This window comes from Pieris napi, chromosome 1 (assembly GCF_905475465.1).
Source record: "Pieris napi chromosome 1, ilPieNapi1.2, whole genome shotgun sequence".
NCBI lineage: Eukaryota > Metazoa > Arthropoda > Insecta > Lepidoptera > Pieridae > Pieris > Pieris napi.
In genome coordinates, this window is record NC_062234.1 from 11,813,505 (window position 1) to 11,826,716 (window position 13,212).

Sequence of the window (13,212 nt, forward strand, 5' to 3'; positions counted from 1 at the left end):
TTATAAAAGCTATATTTGGCGTGAAATTATTTTTTATGGGCCGCCTTTATCGTAACCATTATGGAGGATTTTGTTATAAATTGATGTCAAGAATTAATAAAGAAAAATGTTGATACTTGTTATTATTTATCTAAAATATTGACATGCATATTTTGTATAAAAAATCGTTTAATATTTGCGAGTTTTATATAAATGTATTATTGATTTGGACGATTGTTGTCGATCACAAAAATAAAATTCTGGAAAAATGTCTCGACGAGGATGGGATTCGAACCCACGCGTGCAGAGCACATTGGATTAGCAGTCCAACGCCTTAACCTCTCGGCCACCTCGTCATGCAAGGCCACAGGTAATTTCTCAACAACGTTACATATAGGCATAGAATATACATATTAAGATCAAGAAACAATGGCTTTATAACGACCTTGATTTTGTAGTAGATTAATTGAGGCTTCATAGGGAATATATGTCGCTTCAGCAATAGAACCTTTTTTCGCTACATTTACCGGGATATCTCACCAGTGACTGAGAACAATCGTGTCAATTTTAATATTGTTTTATTTTTGTTATTTAGGTTACTGACAGATGTTCTGTTATTGAACGTAAATGATATAGTTTTTATTATTTGGTTGAGGTTTTTGACTATTGCTGCTCTTTGATTTTTTGTTTGTCTTATAAACACGCTACGCTTCTATTCTTTATGTTGAGTTAGTAGTTTAGCTCATCCTGGTTTTGTTTGCCGCTTAACTGTTATGAAATCCTAAATAAGAAAACGAATCTGGATATAAAAATGTTTTATAAATTGTCCCTTTACTGAGACATCATTGAACATTACGATCTAGCCTTATACTATTACTTACTTAAGAATAATACGTTGTTTAAGGTTTAGTTTCAGTTTTCTGTTTTTTTTGTCTATATATGTAGGTACATATGTTTTGTTTATCAATGTATACGAAATCTGTTTTGGCTTTGTATAATTAAGTGTTTTGTTTTATAATATGGATATGTGTCAGCTACTAATAAATAAATAAATATAGTACCGCGCAATACTATACTACTATATAATAAAGTGTATATGTACCGCTTTGCCCCCTTTCCGCACGTTTACGGAAATGCCGAAACCGCCGATACCAAAATGTGTTTAACCATAAATGTTCTCGAAACATTAAACATTATAAAGAAACGAGTTGTTTATTTACGAGCTACCGAGCCACGTGCGCCATTTGTTTGTCATTCCCGCTTTTTGTTGAGAATATTTTTACACGAATACTCGATTCGAAAACTGTCTTGACGGCTAAGAAGTAACTTATATTTTACAGTTTTATTTCAGGGATAACTGATTGAAGTTCTTGTAAAATTAAACAGTTTTTGATTTTATAAGGATTTTAAAATTCAGTTACGATATAATAATGCATTGGATATTTTGAGTTTCGTAAAATGCGAGAACCTTGCTGACGCATAATAGTAAGAACCCGAGATGGGTATAGCTTACCCAGTTGCTTCTGGTGTGGGTCACCAGAATCTGGTTCAACACAATTCCAACTAAGCAATCAAAAAAGGAGAAAAAGTTGTTGTTTTAAACTGCTTGCTCAGTGCAATCCGTTTCCAGTAATACAAAGATATTTTGATTAATTATTAAGGATGATTTTGGTCTAATAGTTTGAATAAACGATTAACAAAACGAATAAATCTAATTCGAAACAATTGGTAGGGCTATTTATGAGGCAATTAGATTCACAATAATTTTGATAGTGGCTACCGATTAGTGAAGTAGTAGGCAGACACTAGTTTAAACAAGACAAAGACTTAAACGAACTTAAATCCTTTATGAAGTTCTGAAGTGTCACCAAAGGGAAAGATATCCTTTGTCTTACTTTATTACGAAGTTTACGAGTTCCAAGCGACACAATTAAAAGTATTAAGACGTCATAATAAACTTACGGAAAATGCATTGTTATAAGCTGAATTTGTCAGTTTAATTGTCGATAAAATGTTATTTGTATGATAACAAATGTGTGTCATCTCATACGACGTTTTCATAACAAAGAACGTGGGTCAGTGTGACGGAAGTAATTTTTCAAAATTGTGCTGCTTCAATTTGAAAATCCTTCAAAATTGAGGCGTTAAAATTGATATACAATAGAAATACTTCTTTGTGTTGAAGACTTTGTTTTAGTAAATGCACAATGGGTTGACTGTACCTAAACATTGAAGGTTCTGTTTGGTCTCCACCATATGTTAAGATTCTGTTGCATGTAATGTTTGTTAAATGCCTAGAAAACTAGATAAGAGCATTGTTTGGGCCAAAGGCTTCAGTCGACTTTCTTAAAAAAAAAATATGTTTATTATGGAACATAAGATACATGTATCACTTATTCCACGTCATTAAATTTGAATTTGTAGGCATCCCTACTCATCGGCAAAGAGGACAGAGGGTGTAGGCCGAGAGAAAAAGCCGGCGTAAAAAACTCTCTGTACTCTTTTAAAACAGCAAATCATCAAACAACACTTATTTTAAAACAAATATCGCAAATTAATTAGAAGTAGCCTGTCTAGCACTAGTCCCAGGCCCTTTTATCAACTAGATAATCGTTGACTGTTGTCAATTGACTGTCGTTGTTGTAGATGAATCGTTTCATCTCTATGGTTGTAGTTACGAACCTTATGAACCTATAAACGTTATGTCTATGTGCGCGTTTAACACTCGCTAGTACGGTGAAGTAAAACATTGACAGGTATACTTTATACCAGAAAGTCGAGGCCGTGCGTCAGGTACAGAAGCCTATGAGAAAAAGAAATTATCAGAAAACAGATACAGAAATATGAGTCCCAGAACTAAAAGGTTGTAGCGATATAGTTTTTCTTTACTATGTACTTAGTACAATTTTGTCAGTCTTTATTGTCATAGTCAATTAACATATTAAGTATAATAGTGTATAGATAAATTTTTGTCCTTGTAGTTGGAACTTTTAGACTCTTCTACTATTGTTATATATATCTACTCTTCTATTATGTCCCCATGGGACTCTGGGGGCAATAGAAGCACACGCGAAAAAATACACCAAAAATAACAAGCGACGGGGAATTCCCCGTTCCGTTCGATAGACGCGCATCGCACATGAGTTGATTGATATCAGGGATTCCAACATTAAGATTGGATTTTTTTAAATTTCAGATTTTTTTTAATTCAAAATATCGCCTATTATTTTCAGTGGGCACGGGGGGGCTTTGTATCCATGGGGACCTGGACACAAAAAGCCCTTAAGTAGATCCACCCCTGATAGTTATGGTTAGTTTTTAAGAACAGTAGGGTTGCCTGTTACATACATTTCAGCGTACATACAGAACCGAATCATTTGTAAATTACTTACCATACATCTTATCGTATAGTAATTTATTAAATTCAGTAGCAATTATTAACATTTACTAAGAATCGGCGGGTCTCAAAGGCTACTATTAATAAATACTGATCTGCGATTATATCGAGTACCAAATAACGTTGGTTGAAATCGTAGGTTTTTTAACTAACGCGGTGCGTTTGATGTTTGAAATGCCGTTTTGTTTTATTACTCGTAAATACGGGTGAATGCCACAGGTTTGTGCCATTCTGTACCTGTTATGACGAATTAATGGCGAATTTTTCTTGTGTTTGATAAATATGTGGATATTTCTAGTCAATTGTGTTTAGTCATTTGTTTTTTGTAATAAATACATATTAATGTACATTACGAACAAACAGTTTTAATGACGTAATGTAATTTTAGTCAGAAGGATATATAGAATAATTAATCTTATTTCGATCGAACTGAGCGTTTTAACGCAGTTTGCCGCGCACCACCACAATGTGGAACCAGTTACCAATCAGGTATTTTCAAACCAATTCGAGTTAGGGTCCTTCAAGAAAAGAGCGTACCAATTCTTAAAAGGCCGGCAACGGACTTGTGACCCTTCTTATAATGTGAGTGTCCATGGGAGGTATCACTCAACGTTGAGTTAGCCGTTTGCCCCCTGTTATATAGAATAAAATTGAAGTGAAATATTACAAACAAATTTTCATTAAAGCTGTGAAATAAGGCAAATGTTGATTATTGTTATTTCACTAACAAACTTTTTAATTTAAAAAAAATTTAATATACACAATTTCCTTTTCCTCTCATATTCAAGCTGTTGTTTTTGTAAATTTATATTTTTTATCTTATTATATTCTCTTATCAGGGATGTGGTATTATTATCATATTATGGTACCTCATTCAAATATGTGCATATAATTACTATCCTAAGTGCATCATTAGGTTTTATTGTTACCATAAAATTACTTCTATATTCTGAATAGGTCTATCTATTACCATTCGTTTATGTGTTTTTTTAGTTACGTGTTCGAAAAAAAAAATTCTTTAATTTGCATATTTCTTTTTCATATATCTTGTAAAATGTACCACTATATGAATAGAACGTAACAAAACTTGGAGCAAAGTAGAACAAACCCACCACAGAGTCATTATTTGGTCCTAAAGCGGGTTTATTTGTTGTGTAATAAACAATTTTTGGCTTCTGAAGAAGTCGTATACGGTGATCATAATTTTGATGTTTCTTTTAAATAGTGCATTGCTCTTAGGTGAATTAATGAGTTTAAAATTGCGGGTAATCATATATCATATTTTATGGCCTTTCAGAAACTGCCAGTGACGCCCTTCCGGTGTTTTAAATTTTATAGTATTTTGAAATGAGAATTCGATGTATTCAGTAGCTTACTGTTACACACTTTCGAATTTAGTATATTAACTTTCCAAAGACAATTTATTTTAAGTTTTTTGAATTTAGAATTTAGTCTTGTGTCAATTGTATTTATTTAAGAAAGGTGAACGTCGTATATATACTATTATCTTTTACTATTTCCAAAGCTAGCCATTCTCTAGTTTAAGCGAGACATTCGAACAGCGATTCATTGTTATATATAGATGGATATATATAACGAAAATTTATGGTTGGTGAATTTTTTTACTACATACTGTTACAGTGAAATAAGTCGATACTTTCTTATGTTATTAAAATGTTATGGATCTGAGTCTACTAGCGGATCCGATATAATATATATTCTACTACCGGACCCGACAGACGTTGTCCTGTACACACGTCTTACATACAAAAAAAATCTAATAATGTAAATCATTCTCGACTCCACTTGAACTCACAAAAAATTTCATCAAAATCTGTCCAGCCTTTTAGGAGTATAATTACGGACACATGCACAAAAGATTTATATATGCAATATATACCAGTTGTTTATATTCTGTGTGTGTCCTAGGTACCGACTGCAGTGCCATCTGCAGGGATGATTTGTGAATCTAAACAATCCAGGGTGTCAGCATACAATAATATGCATTCAATCGGTTCAGCCGTTTCAGAGGAGCTCAGTGACAAACACACGTACAGTAGAATTAGATTAGCTATCTTACTTATATGTATAATCTTATACAGGTCAGTCTTTAAGGCCTGCATGCAATTCTTATTTCACCGGTATACAAAACCTTAACTATACAGTACGGACGCAATATCACTATTGAGAGATTGGTATATGCCTAGCAAAGGTACTTGGTTACATAAATCATATGCGTCATAATCTATTAAAACCATTATTTTTAATCTAACGTAATAAATACACGTACTATTTCCTCGTTTCCCATCATATAATTACATAAATCTAGATTTTCCTGTTAACTGAAAATCTAGGAAAACCCTTGTTGAATACGCTCCATAATTTATGTAATCTATCAATCATGCGATGTCATTGTGACGTATCCATCATTTTTCCTAGAATTTGCCACTGTTAATTCTACTAACGGATAACGAAAGGTTAGCGTATACTAGCTGTGATCTGCGGTTCCACCTGCATTGAGTCAGTCATAGCACGATGTTCTATAGCCTAAAGCTTTCCTCGGTAAATAGACATTAAAATTAAAAAAATTGTTAGACTTTCCCGGAATATTGGTTGATTTTGATATCTAATAAAATATAGCCTATTTTCATCAGGATAACGTAGGCTTCTAACCGTGAAATAATTATTAAAATTAGCTTCGAAGCCTTTTCAAGGAAAACAATTTATAACATCTTTCTATAATATAAAATTTAATACATGTTTGAATATTGAAAATATTAAACATAATAATAATCTAGAGCCTGATACCTTCAAGGAAAAACGTGTTAAAAGAGAGTTAAGATGAAGTGCAAAACAGAAAGAAAAGAAAGATAAAAACAAAAGTGAAGTAAGTCCATATAAATTGCTGGTTTTTCAATGTTAGATTCTACTTAGATATTAATTTCTTGATCAAGATTTTAAAAAGGTATTTTTTTGTATTAATATTGAAATAAAGATTTTCTAAAAATTTATAAGTAATTCACTAAATATGACAAATAACGAGATTAAAAGCATTTACCCAATGTAAAGAACGTATGCTTATACGTAATTAAAACAATAGCGAATTAAAATATCTCAATAGAATCTCGCATATATTCAGAATAGCAGTCCGTATTTGTGTCTACATTTTTATTGAATTCCAATAAATTGTCTGTTTATTATTCACAGTATACACGAGCGGCATTTCAAAGAACTGCTCAAAGATTAATCACATATTTTGAATCATATACACTGTGCGTTCGTGCTTCAGTTAGAACCTCATATTATTTCTATGGATTCGGTATAAAGCAAGTCTTTTCCTCTTCTAAAAGTCTCTGCCACATTACCAAGGAATTTTTAATGATTACTGAGGAGCAGTGTTGTGGTTAAGCGCGCTACTATCAACCCTGAGTCTTGCGTTCAAATAACGCTACTGCACCAATAGACGTCTATAAATGTGAGCTTTTAATGTACACATAAGCGGAGAGAAAAAAGCACTCTTTAAAGCTAATATCGTGTGCAGATAGATGACTGATGCAAGACACAAGAAAAAAATATCAAGGAAATACATATTTGATGACCAAACTTGGGCATGCAGCACCTGTTTTATTATTTCGATTGCTCCAAGATCTACCAATAAAATAAAAATGTTAGCGATCCATCACGTTTTACCTATAACCGAATTGGTCCATACCAAATTTAATAACACAATGGTCGAATTAAAGCGTGAAATGCTATTAACTCTTCTATTGCGAAAAACAATGTATGAATATACGATTTTACATGGACTTCGTATTGATAAATGTTATATTTGCTCCAGTTCCTCATAGGTCATATAACAATGGGTGAATCTTGTCATATTCAACAAAAGACGGTACAAGTTTTTCTATGTTCTCATGAGTAACTGGTATAAGATCAGATTCTACTCTATTAGATTCGATAAAATGCTAGTTTCGGGTAAGAGAGTCATTAGCACACGCTAGCGGGGATGCTGTATTAAAGCCTAAAGAAAGGCTCTGTTTGGTTATCCACCCTAATGAGCTTAGATCTGATTTTAGGGGCAGAATCATCGAGCTGGTATTCTACGCTAGAATGTCCTCGGCCCCACCCATGGACCTTAAGTCAAATAAGTCAGGAACTAGGAGTAACAAAATTTTTGTCAAAAGAAAATGGCTTGTGAATAATATTATAAAATAATAGTTCTGTTATGAATAATCTATGTCTTCAATAGAGCAGCTGTGGTCACTGAATTATTGGTAAATAATTAAATTTTGCATTTGATAATATAATTACCACAATGATACATTTTCAGTATTCGTAACATAAACATAATACGTATATGTTATAAACAAAAGTTTATTACGTTATATACTTCCGTTTTAGGGTTTTTTTTAAACTTCAGAATGCACTTCAAATACGTAATGAACGAAAGATATTTTCCAATGGGGATTAAAAAAGATTCCGATGAATTAAAAAACTTCTTTAAAGTATTGAAAAGTAACGTGTTAAAGGACATCTATGATAGCGGGTGGGAGTTTATATTTTATAGCGAAATTATATTTACCTAACGATTTAACCGAACTAAAAAAATTTGCTTTTAAAGTTAATTCTGAAATATATTATAAGTATTGCGTAACTTTCATTAATATATCATTTATATGGTTCTTATGCAATATATAGCAGTAGGTGACTGTAAAATGTATGTTTAGTAATTATATACCCAATTGATATATAATTAAAAAATATATAATTTACTCATGAATAAATTAAAAACCTTGTTTTATATATTTTCGTTTAACACGTTTTAAAGTACGAAATACTTGGTTTACAAACTAATAAATAAGACTTCGCAAAGGTCAATGACTCTTACCGCGATTTCAATAGTAATACGGCCAATTTCATGCCCTAGCAATATACAAAGACTAGGATGATAAATTACAAAAAATCCCTTTGAAAATACAATTCAACGAATGCCTATAATTTTCCATAATAGGTACAAAGGCAAAGACCTGTTGAAAAATAAATCAAAATAAATAAGTTTGAATACACTTTGTAGTTGTATGCGCTCGAGTTTAATAGTCGTGATTACAGTGTCGTACACAAGACTGCGCGTGTGTGAGTGTACTAAATCATTTGATGTTTTTAAACCAATTGAATTACTATTTTTAACGTTTAAAAGATTCTCGTTATTTTTAGTTTTCTGTGAGACCTTATTTAAAACCTTGTAATATAAAATACATGACCTATTTGGCATATACCAAAATTTTAATTGGATTGCTTTTAAAAGCATATTCAACATTGAAATGTATCTCGAAATATTTTTTCAGCTTGGCAACATTTCAGTATAAATAATTTCTTCCAGCTCAAATGAGGATACTTGTAATTTATATGGCAATATTCGGATGAAATGATTGATAAAAGCGTTGTGTAATTTTATTTGTAATCAGTATAAAAATTAAACATTGAAGTTATTGCAAATGTTACATGAAAACAGTACTTCAAATAGATTTAAATAAAATTCAATGATCAAATTCGTAAATCGCACTACAATTACACATGTGTTGATGTAAACAAGTCGCACACACTCGCACATTGTTGTGTTCGACATTGAGCGAGGTCATGGCTCCCGCGCGTGCGATTCGAATATGCGAATTATCAACTCGTGAGTTGGGCCTTGATTAGTAATAGGACTTTAAGTGTCCATTTTCATTTAATTTCTGTTATAGCTATACAATGGAATGTCCATAATCAAAAAACTAATTTTTCGATTAATTTCACTTAAGAAATGAAATTTATCTAAACAGGCATCCGAACTCAGAGGTTCATTATATTTAACTGATACTTAAGCTAACTTTAAATAGGTCCCAGAGAAAGTTAAAAAAAGTTTCATCACCCCGTCTTTGTACCCCAAAACCCGTTTCTTTAAATCAGCCATTAATTGTAAATAAATTCCGTATCTATGTGCACTGTTCTTGATATGAAATTTATTATCTAGCATTTGAATAGTTTCATAAGTAAGTCCGAGTACAAGTATATCAAGTTTTTTTTTCAACATATATATGTTATAATTATCTTGATACAATAATAATTCTAAGACAAAACATTTGTTTGTATAACGCCTAGTCCTTGGATAAATGCGGAGATGCAAGAACACTAAGTAGTTCTTAATTAACTAGACCTTAATAACAATTACGCCTGTCTCATTTTCAGGAAAATTTATGTTCATAACCTCACGACTCATTTCCTCGTTGCAAGGTCTTCCGTAAACGCATCAGTGACGAAAAACGTATGCAAATGAACTGTGACTGTCATTCAAGGTCGCGCATTATGTTTGCCGAGTTCATTGGTTCAATATTTGTTAATTATTGTGTGATGAACCTTGGACAGTCAGTGATAAAAATAGCTAAATACTTATCATAAAATTTGACTTTTATTTTAACAGTGTTAGTTACCGTGCGATTCTCATCACTGAAGTCATAGGGTCGATCCCCGGCTGTTCACCAATGGACTTTCTTTCTATGTGATGGAAAACATCGTGAGGAAACCGGCTTGCCTATTATAGAAGACGACAATATTGACAAAAATAATACCTAACTTGGACTTAAATCTGTATAACCAATAAAGTATTATTAATCCTACTAATATTATAAACGCCAAAGTTTGTAAGTACGCATGGATGTTTACGTAAAAACTACTGAATGGATTTTAATGAAACTTAACAATAATATAGCTTATACATCAAAATAACACAGGCTACAATTTATAAAGATATTGTGTGAATTGTCCAAAATATCAAGTAAGTAAGACAAAATCTAGCATCTGCGAGTTATTCTGGCGTGCGCTGCCAAAACCGCTAGTGTTACACATATGTAATGTATGATGAAAATGTTTATCTTAAATAGTCCTACAAAAAACCCACCGAAGCTCGGCGGTTGAGGTTGGGGAAGAAGTCGCTCATCGCTGGGTGCGCGATGCGTGAGGGAAGACAGTTTATAGGAGCATGCTGCAGTAGCGGCCTATAGGCCTATGATTAAGGCTCTGCAGTGCTTAGCTTGCTAACATCCCACGAAAATGTAAGTGCGTGCTCCTATTGCACCATGCCTTCTGCTGATAGAGGACAAATCTTTGTTTTTTTTATTATGAATAATCAACTATTAATTAGTTAAGATGTCATGTGGAACATGGTGTAATGGTTGCAGCTCCTTACAAACATTGCGTAAAACAAAAAACTTGGCGATTAAAAAGAGTGGCGGAGAATTTATTGCCATTTCTTCTATTCCGTTCTACGCCCTTGATTTGAGAACTGGTAGTAAATGTGAAATTAGAAGCATTTAATGTATGTATATTTATTTTTTGATTTTCATAAGTGTACATTGTGTTAGCTATATGAATAAACGATTTTGATTTGATTTGATTTAAATTAACGTATATCTAATGTTACCAAATTTGTTCTTCTTCTTCTTATAGTGCCATCTCCTTCCGAAGGTTGGCGATCATCATGGCTATTTTAATTTTGGATGCCGCGCTTCTAAACAATGACTTGGTGCTTTGACATAACCATTGTCTCAAGTTTTTTAACCAGGACGTGCGTCTGCGGCCAGGTCTCCTTCTACCTGCCACTTTGCCTTGTAAGATTAGTTGAAGGAGCTCATATTTTTTGGAGTTGCGTAAAACGTGTCCGAAATACTCAAGTTTCCTTTTCTTAACCTTCATAAGCACTTCTTTGTTCTTCTGCATTCTGTCCAGCACGGTTGTATTTCGTATGCGGTCTGTCCAAGATATTTTAAGCATACGTCGATAAACCCACATCTCAAACGCTTCCAGTTTTTTGGACATAGTCTCTGTCAGCGTCCAAGATTCTACGCCGTAGAGCAGCACAGAGAAGACGTAACATCGCGCAATGCGAGTTCTAAGCTGTAAATTTAGGCGCTTGTCACAAAGTACTTTTTTTAATTTTGAAAAGGCGTTCCGAGCTTGTTCAATTCTGCAGCGGATTTCGATGCTATGGTCACCCTTTTCATCAATCACTGTGCCTAGATATCGTATTTTCGAGACACGTTCCAAGGTCTGATTGTTGAGGTATATATGTTGCGTGAAAAGCTCCGGTGTTCGGCTTATTGTCATATATTTTGACTTTTGCGCATTGATGCTAATACCAAATTTAGAACTCACAGCGGCAACTGAATTGACTAAATTCTGTAGACCATCGAGGCTCTCTGCGATTAAGATCGTGTCATCAGCGTATCTCAAGTTATTCAGCAGTTTGCCATTAATTGCTATGCCATGTTGACAATTATCTAGGGCTTCTGAAAATATTGCATCGGCATACAAGTTAAATAGCAAAGGTGATAAAATGCAACCTTGACGCACACCTCTCTGAATCTCGATATATGAAGAATGTTTGCTGTTTACCCTTATGTTAGCACTTTGCTTCCAATATAGGTTTTTAATGAAACAGCAATCCTTATAATCTAAGCCAATTCTCTGGAGTATTTCCATCATTTTACCATGTCGTACATTATCAAAAGCCTTCTCATAATCGACAAAACAGACGAAAAGATCCCTGTTCATGTCCAAGCATCTCTGTATCAACACTTGATAGCCAAATTTGTTACGTTAGTAAATTGCGACTGTAACATCTCATATTGTTGTATTTTTCAAATGCGACCCAAAAACGATTTATGTGATCATTTAAAATCGTAATGTTAGTTCTTTTCTACGCCAAGCTAATATTACTCGAAATACTAGTCCTGCGCAGACGCGGACACAAGCTAGTAATCATTTTTTTTATACATAATAGGGGCAAATGAGCCTGCGGGATAACCAAAAAGGGCAATCATCGCAGCCCATAGACACCCATTTGTAGTGGGTGCGTTGCCGGCCTTTGACGGAGGAGTACACTCGAATTTTGAATAGTTGGAGGTCATATCTCTCAGGGTAGACCCCCACCGGGAGTCTATTCCACAGTTCGCTAGTTCGCAAAAGAAAATTCCTTCCACGGACTGTGGAAAACTAACATAAAAACGGAAACTACAAGGTCAAACAAGAAAAAGGTTATATAAAATACTTGTAAGGTAGAAACGGTAATACCTAACTTATAACAACCAGTTTTGAGAAATTACCTTTTATAATGAACTTATTAAAGAATAATTCAACCACATTCCTATTTCGTTTTCAAAGTATTGTGACATTGATAGTACACGCATAATTTGTAGATAAAACACTAACGCCGGGTGGTTATCTAAAAAAGGTAATAAAATTAATTGAACCGATGGTTTATTGCTTCATGTTGAAGGTTAAACTGCTTCTGTTATATTGAGGTGCAGTTAATTGTAGTGGTTTCGACAATTTAAAAAAAATAATAATTCTTTTTGACGTTTTTATTGTCTCTATGGGCTGTTACGAGAGACAGATAACCTATTAAGGATGTATTTAAATGTAGGACTATTTTTAATTTAGATTAGTACAACGAACAGCTTTAAACGTTTTATAACGATGTATTCATTATTTATTTACAATTAGCTGCAAGAAATACAGTACAATTAAAATATGTAAAATAATTATTAACGCTTTCGAGTTTCGAGCGATCTCTTGTGGTTGTGTATCTCTCTATCATCATCATCTATGTTTCTCAAACAAGGCATTCTGCGTTCAAATAATACTATATTATATTTATTTATCTATATGGACCATAATATTGTTACATAAGGCCGACGTGTAATTGCAAATTATTTGTTCGCTAATCTAAAGAAACATTTACCTGTCCTAATAGAAGGTCTTGAAACGTGAAGAGTGTGTCAGGCATAGGAGGCTGATCA

The 13,212-nt window shown here is 33.3% G+C and overlaps 1 non-coding gene across 1 annotated transcript; it reads right to left on the minus strand.

The window, feature by feature from the left end:
* Nucleotides 1–253: 253 nt before the first annotated feature.
* Trnas-gcu lies at nt 254–335 on the minus strand. The gene has a single exon. It is a non-coding gene; the product is annotated as a tRNA-Ser (tRNA).
* Nucleotides 336–13,212: the final 12,877 nt, after the last annotated feature.